We start from the raw sequence: 19,016 nt of genomic DNA on the forward strand, positions 1-19,016 counted from the left end.
TCCAAATGGAGACCCTTTAGCTCAATGTTGGAGTCACAAAAAATTGGTAACAATAAAAGGATTCTGAACATTTCCCCTTTACGTAAATCTGTTAATAACTTGCAATGTTTAAAGTGGACTCTGCTGAAAATGCTTCAGCTGTGCGCCATAAAAAGGGAAATCAGCCTGTTTAGCAAGTCTTGCAAATGCTGATGTTTTAAAGTAAATGTTTGATTTTTTATAACTATTTTATATATTTATATATCTGGGGTCATATATGGAGCCCCCGGTGGTGCAGTGGGATAAAGTGCTGAGCTGCTGAACTTGCTTACCGAAAGGTCTCAGGTTTGAATCTGAGGAGTGGGGTGAGCTCCTGCTGTTAGGCCCAGCTTCTGCCAACCTAGCAGTTTGAAAACATGCAAATGTGAGTAGATCAATAGGTAGCGCTCCAGTGGGAAGATAACAGCGCTCCATGAAGTCATGTTGGCCACATGACCTTGGAGGTGTCTATGGACAATGCTGGCTCTTTGAACTAGAGATGAGCACCAACCCCCAGAGTCAGACACGACTGGACTTAATGTCAGGGGAAAACCTTTACCTTTAACTTTACCTGGAGTCATGTAAAAATGTCTCGGATGGAACGGGTTCACAAGTGCAAAATGTTAAGAAGCCCTGCCTTAGACTGAGAAACGCCCTTCCTTAGCTTACATCCCTCATTTCACCCGCAAGCAAAGACCTTTTTATTCAGTCAGACTTTCAGCTGCAGATTGAATCTCAATGTACCTCCTGGATTTCTAGTGTTTTAATTTATTTATTAAGGTGGCATTTCAAGAGTTTTAATTAGTGTTTAAAATTAATGCAAAATTTTATGCTTATGGTTTATTTGCTTTACTAGAGATTTTAATGTGCTGCAAGCCACCTTCTGCTCCAACTTTGAAGGAAAGGCAGAATTCAAAACCAATAAAAACATAGATTGATAGACCAACTAGCAGATAAATAGATAACTAAAGTAATGTAAGAGAAACAACGTTAAAGGAGAAATAAATATCACAGAAATTCCACAGGATTCTTATCTTCTTTTTCAAAAGAAAAAGACATGAGAAAGGTGTCTATAAATACCCCGTAGCCGAAGAACAAAGGGTGTGAATTTAACAATAGTTAATAATAGTTGGCTGCAAAAACATTCTGGCTATCATTCCGTTCCCGGTTACCTCTTTCATAATTTGCACTAAGTAGCACCTTTCCAAAAGTGAACTCTTCTGTAGCCTTTGCTAGACAAGACTGACTAGACTACAATAAAAACTGTCAGAAGAGGCAGGGCTTTAAGTGTGTATGAGTTGCTCCCCATTCCTTGTGCAACTTGAACATAAATCTATAATTTTGTGCTTATTTGCTATTTGTGCTTATTTGCTTCCTTTCCTATTCAATTTCCACACCTAAAGAGAGATATCTTTTGTTTGTGTTTCAGGGTGGAAGTGAGAGTTGCCAATAAACATACATGCAAAAAATTCCAAGGTTTTAATTTGCCTATGATTGCGTAGCAGGTGTGCTTCCAAAGTTTGTAAAGTTATTTTCTTGGACTACAACACCGAGATTCTCCCAGGCAACATGGCCGTTGGCCATTAAGATAGCTGAGTAAACAGCAGCCCTTTCTTGTGATTTCAGAGCCAAAATCTGAGACGCAGAGGCAGAACCTTCCGCTCTAATTAGGGTAAATTGGGTCATCTGACTATGGGAAAGAGCATAAGGGCAATGTGTCCTGACTTTGGGTAAAACAAGTTTGGGTAGATAATATGGCAACCCAGAGCCCAAGGTTGAGAGGTGAGAGGAAATGTACTCAGTTTTTATAGCAATTGCCACCACTTTTCATAAGGGTTCACATCCCACACCATGCACATGCCAAAGGGGGAGTTTTTCCAGGCCCTATGGTGCTGGTGGGGCTTGAGAAAGGCTTGTCAATGCCCTTGGGTATGTTTTTTTTCTCCCTTGGCCACATACCGCTATTGCCTTATACAAGAAGACATGTACATCCTATCACTGGCCTCTCATTCCTGTCTTGTTCCAAATATATCAAACGGTTCTGGCCCAGTTTACCTGTCTGAACGCATCTCTTCCTGTGAACCATTTAGGTGTTCAAGATCGTCTGGAGAGGCCCTGCTCTCGGTCCTGCCTTCTTTGCAGATCCGATTGGCAGGAACGAGAAACAGGGCCTTCCCCGGCTATGGAACACCCTCCCTAGGGACATTAGATCGGCCCCCTCCCTCCTGACATTTCGAAAGAGAGTTAAGACCCGGCTGTTCGAGCAGGCATTTGCAGATGCAGTATAACTGATTGAGACTCATGGAAAGACAGGACGATGCAATGGAAAATGATTTTAATGATGAGACGCTGAGAACTGTATTTTATGATTTTATTTGTTTATTGTTTTTATATGGTTTATACTATATATAATTTTTTTGACTGTATTTCATCTTGTGGGGCATTGATTGCCAAATGTAAACCGCCTTGAGTTGCCTCCAGGCTGAGAGGGGCAGTATACAAGTATAGTAAATAAATAAATAAATATCATACACCCAATACATGTATTCATCAGCTCCCCTCCTTCCTGGCCTTGTGGGGTTTGGTGCATTAGCGTTGTACAAACACAACAAACAGATACATCCTCCTTTCACACCGAGCCAGAGAGCTGTAGTACCAGGGTGGGGATTAGTGCCTAGGCTTTAAAGCAGTGGTTCTCAATCTTCCTAATGCCACATCCCCTTAATACAGTTCCTCAGGTTGTGGTGATCTCCAACCATAAAATTATTTTCATTGCTACTTCATAACTGTAATTTTGTTAGTGAATCATAATATAAATGCCTGATATGCAGGATGTATTTTCATTCGCGGGATGAAGTGTGGCACAAATACCGATACGCCCATATTTGAATACTGGTCGGGTTGGGCAGGAGGGATTGATTTTGTCATTTGGGAGTTGTAGTTGCTGGTATTTATATTTCACATATAATCAAAGAACATTCTGAACTCCACCAACAATGGAACTAAATCAGACTTAAAACACAGAACTCCCATGACCAACAGAAAATACTGGAAAGGTTTGGTGGGCATTGACCTTGAGTTTTGGAGTTGTAGTTCACCTAAATCCAGAGAGCACTGTGGACTCAAACAAGGATGAATCTGGACCAAACTTGGCATGAATACTCAATATGCCCAAATGTGAGCACTGGTCGGGAAAATAGACTTTATATTTGGGAGTTGTCGTTGCTAGGATTTATAGTTCACATACAATCAAAGAGCATTCTGAACCCCACCAACGACAGAATAGAGCCAAACTTCTCACACATAACCCCATGACGAACAGAAAATACTGTGTTTTCTGATGGTCTTTGATGACCCCTCTGACACCCTGCCAGTGACCCCCCAGGGGTCCCAACCCCCAGGTTGAGAAATGCTGCTTTAAAGCAAAAGCCAACCTTCCTTTATTTCAGTGCTCTGAGATTTGTCTCCTTGACCAAAGAAGCACAGCAATTTTCTGAGACTTCAACCTGCACCCTGTTTTCTGGCAACTCTTTATTGGGGATTCTGGGAATTTGTATCCAAAAAGTAAGTTTCTTGATCTCTGATACTTGCTGTCAAATCATCACTAGCTAAAAGATTATTTTAAAAAAGGATTGAAACCTTTGTATAGCTAAGGTTCATTATGCAGGGTGAGGCAGCAGCTTGGGTAGCAGATTTTTGGTGCGAGCAGAAACACATCGCTAGTTATTTGTTATTATTGTTGGATGTTTACAATCAGACATGGGGAGAGACACTTCCTGGTCTGTCTACCTGAGAAGCCAACAATGTGGTTGACCTTGGATACCTGGAAGGTGAAAGAGTTCACTTATTGTTTTTCTCAAGTAGGACCAACCCAATATTCCTCCGCCTGATGCAGAGCAGCAGGAAATGCTGTCCAACTCACTTGAGTCAAGTTATTTTGGCACCTCAGGTAAATAATAATAATTATTATAATAATTATAAAATCCCAGCATCTTCTCCAACAATAAACATTAAACTAAATAAGTTACAAAATGAAACCTTTCATGAAACCCTAAATCTTCGCAAGTGAATCAGGTATGGCTGTCTGGAATCTATGTTTGCAGGTCCCTATCATCGCCTAGTTGCTTAGGCTCCAAACTCCCAAACAACAATATAATCCCAATAGGCAGATTTACAATCAATGTCCACTGAAGCACTCTTATGTTTTGGAATCTTGTCATGCAGGAATGAGGAGTTAGCTTAATAAACTTTTAAGCTATTTTATTAAAAGGGACAAAACAGCAAATATCCTTGAACATTATCCCCTTAGGGGAAAACATGGGCTTTTCAGTTTCTAGTCCATAGCTTAATGCTAACTTTATATTTTCAGGTAAGGCATGACTCAACATACGTTATATTCCTTCATAGTCATCATAGCAAACAGTCACTACTAGATAATTATATAGTTAAACATTTGTAAGGAACCGAAACCGTATATGTTTTCTCTGTGTCAAATACATAGGTATTGCCATTTATTTATTGCAGAAATTAATCTGTTCTAGGTAAGTATTACATAGACACCGTAGCCCAATTTATAATTAGAGATGAATATCACTCATCTTTATTCATATCAGCATTTTACTGGTATTACCCAGACAGGAACAGAATTATCAGTTTAGGAGCTGTCCAAGACAGATATGTACAGATTGGAGGCTGTGCCATAGCCTGGTATTTGCATTTCAAGAACTTATTTTTATATTATTTCTTCTATATCTGTTTCAATCAGGCTGAAATTTTGCAACTGCCTTTAATACATGTCCAGCAATAACATAAATCCAATTTTCTTCCAGGCTTTTTCATGACATCCCTAACTTGCTGCCCAAGGAGGCTACTTTGTTCAAGAACTATTTCTAACGCTGGATATAAAAATTCTAAAGCGTATGGTTTTGAACACTGGAAAATAGAATCCACATGCCTGCAATAATTGGATGACAATAATACTTCTACGTGCAGTAACTGAGTGCTGGAAATGGCTTGAGGGAGTTATTTAATCAAGAATCTGGTAAAGATTCTTGACCTAAAGATGTAAAGATGAGGAGACATAAAGTTACTGCCAAAATTGTAGATTGTTTTGTGCTATTAAAGGCAACACCCTGTGTTTATTTCACCATCAGATGTTGCAATTAGAATGCTTCACTATATGCAAACAAGCTGTTTCATGCATAGGCTCAATCCACCAGCTCTTCAGTTTCAAATGTTGGTTTTATTTGCTTCTTTTTGTTGCCTGTGTTGTGATTCACAAGAAAAAAAGCTGTTGAAATGACATTTAGGGCATAAAGCCTAGGTATATTTAGAAGTAATAGCCAGAGAGCAGAGATGATGTTGTGAATCAGATTAGGGGATCAAAGGGTAAGTGAGGTAGAAAGGAACATGGGGCAAGGAGAGAAAAGAGTAGAAAATATATGGTAAGGAAGCAAATAGATTCCTTTCAAGTAAGAGGTATGAGCCAAGTTGTAGATAAAGGTAAGACACAGAATAAGAGACTGGCCTTTCTTGAGGTGAGATCTCAAGCTCAATCAGCCTCTCTCATTTCATCTCTAAAGTCTTCTCTCAGAAGACTGTCCCAGATGTTTTAAATCCAATGTATTGCCATAATCTTAAAGTTTTAATAAACAGTTGTACCACACAGGTGAGACAGCCAAATGTCCTGCAATTACTTCCCACAGGATGGATTCAAATATTTCACACCCATCCAAAACCTTAAAATATTTTCCTTGTAGCAACATTTGCAAATCTGATTATTCTGCAATTTGACACAGTGGTGGAGTTGCGACAGGCTAAGACTTTGGTGACTGACCAACTAGGGTTGCCAGTTCTGGATCTCTTTTGGGTCTGAGGTTTCCAGATCAAAACCTGAGATATTGGGATGGCCTCTGGTGATGCCGTTAACTATTATGCATTAAGTACAAACCACAGTTGGTCATCGCTTGCTATTCAAACACACATAGACACAAAACCCATTTTAATGTTTGGAAATTATGACAGAAATCTTAGCTGAAGAGTCTGTTCCTAAATTAAGAGAACACATTATTCATTCTCACTTATCTTAGATGGGATGCAGATATTTATATTTAATCTAGCCTACTTGCATCTCACAAAAAGGTGTATGTCAGAGCTTCCTGTGTCTGTTTCCTGCTCCCACTGATAAGATTGGGGCTATCTTATCAGGGGGAGCCATCACAAGCACAGCTGGTGGGGATGAGGGAGAGGGCCTTCTTGGTGGTGGCCCCCTGATTTTGGAACACCCTCCCTAGAGAGATTAGGCAAATCTCCACACTGTTCACCTTTCGTAGGGACCTGAAAACCTAGATGTTCCAGCAGATTTTCGAGAATGATTAGTCCCTAGGCCCGGTCCCTAGGTAGTCAGTTAATACTCTGCTCTGCACTTTCCCCACTTCTCTGGCGCTATGATACACTGTTGCACTATCCTTTGCCCAGTCCTTCTTGACATGCCCATTCTGTAGCCCTAGCCATAGGTTTTATTGACATTCGTCTGATGGAGTTATAATTGCAATAGTTTAAATTTTTATTGCTGTATTTTAGCAGGATTTTTGTGTTTATGATGTTTTTTAATCTGTCTGTATGATTTTCTTCTTGACAATTCAATGTTTTGCCCTATACGTTGGAAACTGGCCAAAGTCCCTTTGGGGAGATAGGATGGTATACAAATAAAGTGTTGTTGTTGTTGTTGTTGTTTTTATTATTAGTAGTATTATTTTACTGCCACAAAAGCACAGTATGTCACAGCAAATGACATCTATATGCTGGATTTTGTATCACAAAATCACAAGTCGAACACTTGCCAAGCATCTAGGACTGTGTGATGTATTTTCGAATGATGCGTGCAGATCCAAGTAAGGTGGCCTTTTGCAGTTGACAGATCATGATTTTGTCAATGTTCATTGTTTCCAAATGCCGGCTGAGATCTTTTGACACGGCTCCCAGTGTGCCAATGACCACTGGGACCATCTGTACTGGTTTATGCCAGAGCCTTTGCAGTTCGGTTTTCAGGTCCTAATAACGGCTGAGTTTTTCCTGTTGTTTTTCCTCAGTGCAACTGTCATCTAGTATGGCGACATCAATAATCCAAACTTTTTTCTTTTCTACAATCGTGATGTCTGGTGTATTGTGTTCCAGAACTTTGTCAGTCTGGATCCAAAAGTCCCACAGTATTTTTGCATGTTCATTTCCCACTACCTTTACAGGTTTATGATCCCACCAATTCTTTACTGCTGGTAGGTAGTACTTGTGACATAAGTTCCAGTGAATAATTTGGGCCACAGAGTTGTGCCTCTGTTTGTAGTCCATTTGTGCAATTTTCTTGCAACAGCTGAGGATATGATCCATGGTTTCATCAGCTTCCTTGCACAGTTTGCATTTTGGGTCATCAGCTGATTTTTCAATCCTGGCCTTAATTGCATTTGTTCGGATGGCTTGCTCCTGGGCTGCAAGAATCAGGTCTTCTGTCTCCTTCTTCGGGGTTCCATTCATGAGCCATAACCAGGTCTTCTCCTTGTCAACTTTTCCTTCATCAGGAATGGTCATCATTCCTAAATATCCACTGTGTACACTGGACTAACCTTATTATGTTTATCAGAACTAACCTATTAAACCTATCAAGGACTCATTACAATATTGCATACTGCATTTCTTTGGATTGCACCCCTTTTGGAGGTGGATCATTAAACATACTGATGCTTCAAATGATCCAATGACAGGTTTTTTTTTATTTTCTCACCATACAAAGAACCAATTTGCGAAGATGTCAGTCCGAGTCCTGAGCCACTCAGGACATGGAACGTAGCCGGACAGTTTTTCAATCAATCGGGAGCTGGCACACGTTTATTGAATAACTGTTAAATGAAATACAAATGCTATGTACTTGCAATTGTGGTATGTCAGCACTTTGGAGTGCTTTCTCTACTGATATCCTCTTTGGCCAGCAAGATTAAACCTTTGCCTTTGCTTTCTACTCTGTCTGTGTCTAATTTATTTATTTATTTATGACATTTCTATCCTGCCTTCTATTATTAATTAATTAATTAATTAATTAATTATATTTATACTCCGCCCTTTCCACCCCCTGGGCGGGGGGGGGGGGGGGCACGACTCAGGGCGGCCTCACAGAAGCACTATACGATGCCAGCATCATAAAACATTCAACAATACATTAAAATATTTAAACAATAATTAAAACAATAGATTAAAGCACGCCTATTAAAAATCAGAATCCAAAATCCAAGTCCGGGTCAATTGCTTAAGTCTTCTTTCACTTGTTGCCATTCACTGGTCAAATGCTTGGTCCCATAGGAGGGAGGTGGTCAGTCTGATGTCCCTGGGGAGAGCATTCCACAGATGGGGGCCACTGCTGAGAAGGCCCTGTCCCTCATCCCCACCAGTTGCGTTTGCAATGGCAGTGGAATCAAGAGCAGGGCCTCTTCAGATCTTAAATGTCATGATGGTTCATAACAGGAGATATGTTTGGACAGGTAGTCTGGGCCAGAACCATTTAGGGCTTTCTCAACCCCAGAGGGGACTCAAGGTGGCTTTACTTATAGGCAACTATTTGATGCATTAAAACAATGTACAATTAAGACATACATTTTAAAATAGAATTATAAAAGGCATGAAAACATTTCATAATTCTATTCTAAAAGCATTAAAACAGGCTGTTTTCCTTTGGAAAACAGCCTGGCATGTCTCTTTTCCATTTCGCCTTCTGGAAAGAGACACATGCCAGGCTTATGAACCCATGGGTTTAGAAGAACTAAAATCACTCAACAATGTCTCCAGCAGGGGCCTGCCCGGGGTTTCCTTGCCCTGTAGGGCCCCAGATAGCTCTGACCCCTCCAGCCCATCTTCATACTGATTGATGGTTGAATCCATGGATGCAGAATCTGAGTACACAAAAGGGTGTCAGTATCTGGGACAAAGTGTGAATCAACTATAAACATTGCACATGCAGTTTTCCATGTATAGTATTCATACCACAAAATGGAACTCTAGATAAAACTATACTACTTGTTAATACAAACAGCACTGTGACTATGCTGAGGTATCTTTACATCATAGAGTGCATGGCACCAAAGAAATGAACATTATCAGACACAAGCTGTTGCCAGTACTGTTTTCATATGATATATTATTCATCTATGTGCAAAATTAGCATACTACCAGTGAAATGCAGTTGGGAGGTGGCTTATTATATTTCGTTTGATTCATGGAACAGATGCTTATTAAGCAGGCTTTTTTTTCACGGAAGAGGAAATGATATTTAGTAATCAGAAATGATGATGTACTTGTGCTGAATAAAGAAAATAATTAAATGAAAGAATGCAAGAGGCAAAGAATGGGAAAGAAAACAAAGGGAGTAATCATGAGACAAAGCGAGTAATCGTGGGAAGCTCTGCTGATAAAATCCATAGGGAGTTGACAACGTGTGGGGGAAGTGCAGGAGGAGATGAGGGAAGGGATCATGCCCAATCTGAGGATGTGCAAATTTCTTTGCCTTCGTGGGAGGTATGTGGGGGTGGGGAGTAGAGGGAGGAAGGAAAATATGTGGAAGAAGATGGCTCAAATATAACATTAAGTGTAAAATAAGAATTAAGAATTCAACTGTATGCTGATCTGTTTTGATAAACCCGATTAACTCCATTTTGACACAACATCTTCCCAAGGGCTGCATTTGTTGCTGAGCTCTGTCATTTGCACTATGCTAGACATGCTGTAATTGTAATATTATGTCATACCATGTATGCATTGGATATTGCTCACACACATTTTGTTGTTCTCTGATGTATTTTGAAGTTCCATAACATACTAGTGCTTGAAACAAATGTTATCTATCTCAACCAATGCTGTGGGTAGGTTGGAATGAAAGCAGTGCTAAGACTTGGTATATTCTTTGGCAAAAGTTATTGGTTGTTGTCTGTTTGCCTTCCTCCGAATGTCAATATAACCAATACCACAACTATGCACAAGGAACTGAGGTGTCCATTTTACTAGAGAGCAATTATTTCTTAATCTTTAAGTTAAGCATCTGGCCCTATTGTTATTCATGGAAGTTTACATTCCTTTAATTGCAGCATGATGATTCGTCAGCATATACGTACTCATGAAATCAGAACATGTTTGGAGAAGTTAGGTGGGGATTGAGGGGCAAAAGGTGAAAGTTTAGTCCTTAGTGGAATGTTTTCTTTTCTCACCAAACCTGGAGTGAACTTTGTGATGGTAGAGGATACTGATAGTTGACCTCCACATCTCAGAATTAGTCTAATGTAACACTTGTACACTGGAACTGATAACCCAAAAACAAAGGACGTCATCGCACATAGCTACTATTCCAGGGAGGTTGCATGAAATATTGATAGTGACTACCGACATGAGTACTTACATTATTTTACATCTCTCACTCTGAGCAACTGCGCACATCTGAGGTCTTGCACCCATACTTCCACATATCCTCATCACTCTGCCCTTCTGCACTTTCTTTGCTCTCTAATTTTTAAATATGTTTTAAAACCAATCTCACAAATGCAAAGTATGATTAATTTTTAAAAGCCTAATACCAGATTTTTTAAAATTATTGGCTCAGTAATAGCAAGAGCTATGTAGGGAGAGTGAGAAAAGAGGAGAATCCTGTCCCCAGATGTCACTTCAGTGCTGGTATACCAGAACAGAAGCAAAACAGCCCTATCACACAAGATAGATGATTGAAACATTGTAGGATTGGCAGCTAATGACAGGTTTTTCCCATCAGTAGTGGAGGAATGATTAATTGTAGGGGAAAATACACCAATTTGCCTCCCTCATGCAATAAAGCAAGTGACATTCAACATGGTTGAATCCCTTCCTTCCCTCCTCATGCTGTGGTTCACCTGACTAGCAATGTTATTACCCTATATATTCTATAAATTAGCCTGGAGTTCCATTATGGATCCTGCTGCCAGTTCTGTCTGCAGAAAATCTTTGCCTTGAATTGTAATGCCCTGGAGCATATCAAGTAAAGTACTTCCTGAACAATGCAATTGCTTCCATCGAAATGGATAAGCTAGAACTGCAGTGAAAAAGATCCATGCCTGGTGAGTGTATACTATATCAAATGGGCCAGCTCAGAGAAACACTCAGCAGGTTGAAAACAAGCTACAGAGGTTTATTCAATTTGGCCAAAAAGGATGCAGGTACAAGCAGATGCTTCAAAATGTAAAACCATAAACATACAGAGAAAGCACGGCATCTTATAGAGTTTGACAGCTATTCAAAACTCCCACTCCCTTAATTGGTCAAATAAGGGGAGATTGGTTGGGATCTGTGCAGCCAGGGATTGGCCAGCTGAGGAACCAATCAGCCCCCTAGAAGGAGGCATGATCCGTAAAGACAATGTTAAAGAAATAATAATGAGCCTTTGATTAGTTCAACTATCCAGTTCCATGTTAACAAAGAGAGGCGCTTCTGAAGATAAAGATGATGATTTTTGGCTGTCAATAAAGAGGTTTAACAAATGTATATGGTCTGAGCTCCTGTTTCCATAGTTAGTAATCTCTCAGCCTCAAGTGAACCATTTAACTAGACAAACAATTCTGGGTTTATCTGGGCTGACGCAGGAAATCGCCTACTTCTGTATATACATGAACAATGGATTTTGATGATTACCTGGTTTGGGAAACAGCCAGAGGGATTTGCCCAACCTTCCTGTTCTCATGGAATTTCCTCAGCAGGGTTATGGAAAGGTGATTCTCTCTGGACTAATCTTTGATACATTTTATAAAGAAATTTATACATTTCCTACGTAAGAAATAGATATAGTACATGGAAAGATACACAGTAAGTCAGAGAAAATAGATACAATTTATTAAAGGGTTAGAAACATCAATAGGCCTTATTTGAAGCTCTGATTCAGAAAATGTCATTGGATAGACCACATCAGCTTTAGTTTCTTAGATAGGATTAACATGAATTTTTTATGAGCAAACAGATGAAAATTGGTATATGATATATGCTCTATATCTCAAAAAATGGGAGCTGATAGGGGGAAACTGATGCCACTTTTGGAATCAGTCGGTTAAATATACCCAGCAACAGGGCTAACATTTGAGGCACTAATAATGTGTGTTGGCCAGTGTAATTTGTACTAAGTTCATTTCTTCTGTCAAATTATTTTTCTATTTTTTCAAGCCATTTCTTGACTTGTTCACACTAATACTTCTGCTGTAAATTACAGCCACATGTCAAATTGTACTTGTTCAATTTGTTGAAAGAACATGTTTATGAGCATAGTGTCTAGATCTAAGGAAGTAATGCTACCCCTCTACTCTGCTTTGGTTAGACCACATCTGGAATACTGTGTCCAATTTTGGGCACCACAATTCAAGAGAGATATTGACAAGCTGGAATGTGTCCAGAGGAGGGCGACTAAAATGATCAAGGGTCTGGAGAACAAGCCCTATGAGGAGCGGCTTAGGGAACTGGGCATGTTTAGCCTGAAGAAGAGAAGGCTGAGAGGAGATATGATAGCCATGTATAAATATGTGAGAGGAAGCCACAGGGAGGAGGGAGCAAGCTTGTTTTCTGCTTCCTTGGAGACTAGGACGCGGAACAATGGCTTCAAACTACAAGAGAGGAGATTCCATCTGAACATTAGGAAGAACTTCCTGACTGTGAGAGCCGTTCAGCAGTGGAACTCTCTGCCCCGGAGTGTGGTGGAGGCTCCTTCTTTGGAAGCTTTTAAGCAGAGGCTGGATGGCCATTTGTCAGGGGTGATTTGAATGCAATATTCCTGCTTCTTGGCAGGGGGTTGGACTGGATGGCCCATGAGGTCTCTTCCAACTCTTTGATTCTATGATTCTATGAATATTAGTCAGCATTTTCTGCTGTTTGTGTTTGATAGGCTAAATTAGAATCTCTCTGAGGGAAGCCTTTCAGGAATACATAAATATATAACTCTCTTTTGGACTTAGTTGTAAAACACAGCTAGTGTATTATTAAAGCCACAGGATAAAGAGGTTGATGTATAAAATGCAACAGTATGTAATAATTGTGATAAATCAATAAAAAAAAATTTAAAAAAAAGCCACAGGATAAAACAGGCACTTTGATTACAATCCTAGCAGGATTTACCTAACTGAATTCATTGGATTTTGCATCCAAATAAATGTTAGGGTAGCAATTTATTTGAATAAATAACATTGGCCAACACACATTTTGGTGCCTCAAATGCTAGACCGGTTTCTGTGTATATATGACCTGCTGATTCCAAGTCTGCTGGTTTCTATGATCAAGTGGGGATTCAAACCTTGGTCTCCTGAATCATAGTCTAGCATTCAAACCACTGCAGAACAGTGTATCACATCACACCACACTAGCTCTCTGAGGCCCTAGAAATAAAAATAATTAAAAAGCAACAACAATAACATTAAAAAGTGTTAATGACAAAAGGAAAAGACCCAATCAATTTCAGAGCTAATCTTATATTTATCCTGATACCACAGCATTCATTCATGCATATCAAATACATTGATATTTATGAGATTTTCCTTCAACAAATTATTTAAGATGACTTGCCGAAATCTGACTTTATGTTTATGTGATTTATTGCCCCTCCATAGCAGAGACACCCAATAATCAGGAATGAAGAAATAAACTGGTTTTAAATTCTAGGGCACGGATGCTGGGCATCTGACAGGGAAAAAAACAGACAAATTTTCTATGACAGTTGTATATAAACCATAAGGTAAAGGTAAAGGTTTCTCCTTGACACCTGACTCTGGGGGTGGTGCTCCATCTCTAAGTTGAAGAGCCGGTATTGTCCTCAGACGCCTCCAAGGTCATGTGGCCAGCATGATGACTACATGGAGCGCTGTTATCTTCCCACTAAAACAATACCTATTGATCTGCTCACATTTGCATGTTTTTGAACTGCTAGGTTGGCAGAAGCTGGGGCTAACAGCAGGAGTTCACCCTGCTCCCCGGATTCAAACTATTGATCTTTGAGTCAGCAAGTTCAATTTAACCCACTGCACCATCGGTTTAATCCATACTGCTGGGTTTAAACCATACTTCTGGGTTTTTGGCCTCATATTTCTCCCATTGACAAATCCATGAGATTTAAAATGCTACCAAAACAATATTTATAAAATAATGTCATTAGTGTTGGCTTTATTCCTCAGTATATTCCAGAGGCTGTTAACTACAATTTATTACTAGCGTATAGTTTCCTGTTTTCCATGAAAGAGTGAATTGGAAGAAGAATATGAAGAAATACAGGCAATGATGTTGAGCTTCCCACGTCCACCCACCCAAATAACATGCCTATTGGTATCACACAGAACACAACTGTGGAGGGCAGGCGACTACAAGAAGGTCAATGCTGAACCAAGGGGATTTGGAGGGCTGTTTAAAAAGAGAGAGAGATTATTTACTGCCTTAACCAAGAGAGAGAGAAAAAGCAAAAAAAAAAAAAAAAAGTTTCAACCTGAAATTTTTTGCAGCCAGCCTCTCATTTCCACTTCTGGGTAAAGGGGGCTACTCATACACCCAGCATAACTTAGGCCCTTTCCACACTGCCACTATATCCCAGGTTCTGATCTCAGATTATCTGTTTATCCCAGGTTATCTGGCAGTAGGGACACATATAATCCAGTTTATAATCTGAGATCAGATCCTGAGATATAGGGGCAGGGGTCCTTAGCTACAATCTCAACAGGCCTTGACAGGAGAAAGAGAATCTGGGAAGGAGACAGGTTCTGCTTACACAAAGTTCTTGTAAAAAGCAGACCTCCCCGATGCTTCTACATTTGCCTTCCACCAGGTCAATGGTAGCACAGGGCAGAGCAGGCTCCTGAAAATGGCGTGCAAGTGAGCATGAAGTGACCCTTTTGGCCACCAGCTCATAGAATGAAAAAGACTCATAGGTGCATGGGAGAATTTTCCCGTCTTTTTCCAGCTACTGAAAGCCATCAGGAAAATTTCTGTGGGTGCTGGACACATGTCTAATCCCTTTTCCCTCCTATTCACTATGTGCATGGACCCCCCAGTGGCACAATGGGTTAAACCCTTATGCTGGCAGGACTGCTGACCAATAGGTCAATGGTTCAAATCTGGGGAGAGCAGGTTGAGCTCCCTCTGTCAGCTGCAGCTCCCCATGCAGGGACATGAGAGAAGCCTCCCACAAGGATGATAAAACACCTGGGAGTCCCCTGGGAATTGTCCTTGCAGACAGCCAATTCTCTCACACCAGAAGTGACTTGCAGTTTCTCAAGTCTCTCCTGACACACACACACAAACAACTATGTGCATGCAAATACGGGCATTCCAAAATCCCACCCCAATCCAAAATTTAAAAAATGTCCAATCCCAAGCATTTTGGATAAGAGAGACTCAATCTGTACTTTATGATTAGTGAGTGATCTTTTAATACCTGATGTTCTACTGTGACACCGCCTGTTTTTGTAGGCTTCCCCACCCTCACTGTCACTGAATTTACAACTCTGCTGCTGAAATTTGTTGGCTTGACATTTAGCTTGAAAACAAGACATGCAGGAGAAGTATGTTTTATTGCTATGTTGAATTGTGTTCCCAGAAGTCTCTTGGAAGCACCATTTCAAAATCTTCAAAACGACATTTCAAACGGCAAAAAAGGCAGATGCTTAGTTTTTGAGGGACAATGTGATGGCAAATGTGGAAGCAGTACCAGGGCTGTAGTGTAGACTCTGATGGGTTCAGGGAGGAGACAATGCAGTTCCCAGTCTTGGATGTTGCCTGCATCACTACTGAAACTCAGCAAGTGTGGACATGTTCAGAAACCTTGACAGCAGTTTAGACCCCATTTACACTGCCATACGATGCAGTTTCAAACTGCATTATATCATAGAATCATAGAGTTGGAAGAGACCTCATGGGCCATCCAGTCCAACCCTCTGCCAAGAAGCAGGAAAACACATTCAAAGCACCCCCAACAGATGGCCATCCAGAGTCTCCTCCAAAGAAGGAGTCTCCTCCACACACTCCGGGGCAGAGAGTTCCACTGCTGAACAGCTCTCACAGTCAGAAAGTTCTTCCTAATGTTCAGGTGGAATCTCCTTTCTCCTTTCCGCATCCTGGTCTCCAAGACAGCAGAAAACAAGTTTACTCCCTTCTCCCTATGACTTCCCCTCACATATTTATAAATTGCTATCATGTCTCTTCTCAGCCTTCTCTTCTGTAGTGAGGTCAGTGAGGATTCATATCATACAGTAACTGTACTGAACATTATATACAGGTTTTCCAGGCCCTATTTAATAAGAACCCATAGAAGTATTTGTATCCTGATACCAAAGGAGATACTACTGATGTTTGGAAAGGAGCAATAAAGTCAAGAGATGACAAGCAGTTCAGCCTTTCTTATTTTAACTGCCTAGGAACTTTGGCATCCAACAACTTCCTTCGAATGAGCAATGCTCTAGAAATCTAGATCCAAGACCAGTCATGTCTTACACCTTCTAATCTACGTATTTCCAACATTTGTTTTTTTTTCTGAATGAATATGCATAATATAATTTATTGGTGCAAGACTGATGAGCTAAAATAGCATAATTACCAAAGGTGTGCCAACCTATTATTGCGTAATTGGAAGGATGCCTGATCTGGAAGAATCTGGGGATTCAGGGACTGCTGTGAATTAATGAGGACTTGCCGGTTAGTCACTATGGCCCTAAAATATATGCAAGCACACTTGAGCTTGACTAAACTGAGACTGTCATAATTTGGAGAAAACATGGTTCAGTAGAAAAGAAAATAATGCTTGATAAGGTAGAAGGTAGGAGAAAAAAGAGGAAGATCACATTCCAGGCAGGCTGACTCAGTCAAGGGAGCTATGGCCCTGAGTTTGCAAGCCCTGAGCATTGCAGTTGATGATTGGGTGACTTGCAGATTTCTCATTTATGAGGTTGCCACAGGTCAAAGATGACTTGACAGATATTAACAATACTTGAGCTTCAGTCAGGTTCTTTCCTTGTACAATGGGAGTTGAAATTCTTTTGTTCTTTGAATTGGTGACATCATATTTGATTTATTAAATTCAGATATACAATCTATCATTATAATGGATGGTGGTTAGCTCTATAAGCTTAACACCAGAGCCCCCGGTGGTGCAATGGGTTAAACCCTTGTGCTGGCAGGACTGCTGACCGACAGATCAGTGGTTTGAATCTGGGGACATTGAGTTGAGCTCCCTCTGTCAGCTCTAGCTCCCCATGCAGGGGTATGAGAGAAGTCTCCAACAAGGATGGTAAAACATCAAACATCTGGCACCTCTTGGGTAACATCCTTGCAGATGGGCAATTCTCTCATACCAGAAGCTACTTGCAGTTTCTCAAATCGTTTCTGACCCGAGAGGAAAAAAAGCAGTATAATAGACTTAAAGGTAAAGTAAAGGTAAAGGTTTTCCCCTGACATTAAGTCCAGTCGTGTCTGACTCTGGAGGTTGGTGCTCATCTCCATTTCTAAGCCAGCGTTGTCCGTAGAGACCTCCAAGGTCATGTGGCCGGCATGACTGCATGGAGCGCCGTTACTTTCCCATTGGAGCGGAACCCATTGATCTACTCACAGTTGCATTATTTCAAAGTGCTAGGTTGACAGAAGCTGGGGCTGACAGTAGAAGCTCACACCACTCCCCGGATTCGAACCTGCAACCTTTCGGTCAAAAAGTTTAGCAGCTCAATGGTTTGACCCACTGCACCACTGGGAGCTCCCTTAATTCTACAGTTTTGTACCCAACTTTAGATTAATGCATTGGTGGTGAATTAACAGCCTCAAGATATTGCTGGACTACAATTTCCATCATCAATGTCGATGAACTATGATAGAAGAGAGCTGGAATCTGGAGAGCTGCAGGTTCTACTCCCAAGTGGAAAAGGTACAAAAAGTGTCGAACTGGTCCAAGAAATAGTCAGAGAAAGTTGGAGTATAAATAAAATAAATAATTTTAAAAGTTTGTCCACATTTTGACATCTGCAGGACCACCTTTCCCCTGTGCTGCCCTTCCACAGCGATATACTGGCCAGAGGAGAGATGAAATTGCTGAAGATTTCCCAGAAAAACTTCAATGATGCCCCCACTGTCAAAAGCTATACTCACACAGCTGAAATCTTATCAGTCATCCAGTTAAACCTTTGTGCCAGCTGAACAGCTGACCTGAAGGTCAGCGGTTCTCATCTGCAAGAAGGGGTGAACTCCCTCTGTCAGCCCCAACTTCCCATGTGGGGACATGAGAGATAGTAACACATCCAGGCCTCCCCTGGGCAATGTCTCTGCAGATGGCCAATTCTCTCACACCAGAAGTGACTTGTAGTTTCTCAAATTGCTTCAATAAAAAATCCACTTATTCTCTGGCCACCACATGGGGACACAGAACAAAGGTTTGCTGTTAGGGGATTTTGATGATTGCAGGTGGAAAGGGGATAATTTTGACTCTTGTAATGATCCACCCCACCAAAGGACATGGATAGCATAACCAGGAGGTCAATCATCACTGAGTTCAACATCTTATGTACTAACTAGTGAATTAATTTAGGATTCAGGAGCCCCCCGATGGCGCAGTGGGTTAAACTGCTGAATTGCTGAACTTGCTAACTGAAAGGTCACAGGTTCAAATCTGGGGAGTTGCGTGATCTCCTGCTGTTAGCACCAGCTTTTGTCAACCCAGCAGTTCGAAAACATGCAAACGTGAGCAGATCAATAGGTACCACTCTGGCAGGAAGGTAACGGTGCTCTATGGATTCATGCTGGCCACATGACCTTGGAGGTGTGTATGGACAATGCTGGCTCTTCAGCTTAGAAATGGAGGTGAGTACCAACCCTCAGAGTCGGACACAACTGGACTTAATGTCAAGGGGAAAACCTTTACCTTTACCTAGTGAATCAGCTTGTGCAAGTGGAATAAATATTAGATATGACACATTGAATATTGAACTTTTCCGTGCAAT

The sequence above is a fragment of the Anolis sagrei genome, chromosome 3 (genome assembly GCF_037176765.1).
Source record: "Anolis sagrei isolate rAnoSag1 chromosome 3, rAnoSag1.mat, whole genome shotgun sequence".
NCBI lineage: Eukaryota > Metazoa > Chordata > Lepidosauria > Squamata > Dactyloidae > Anolis > Anolis sagrei.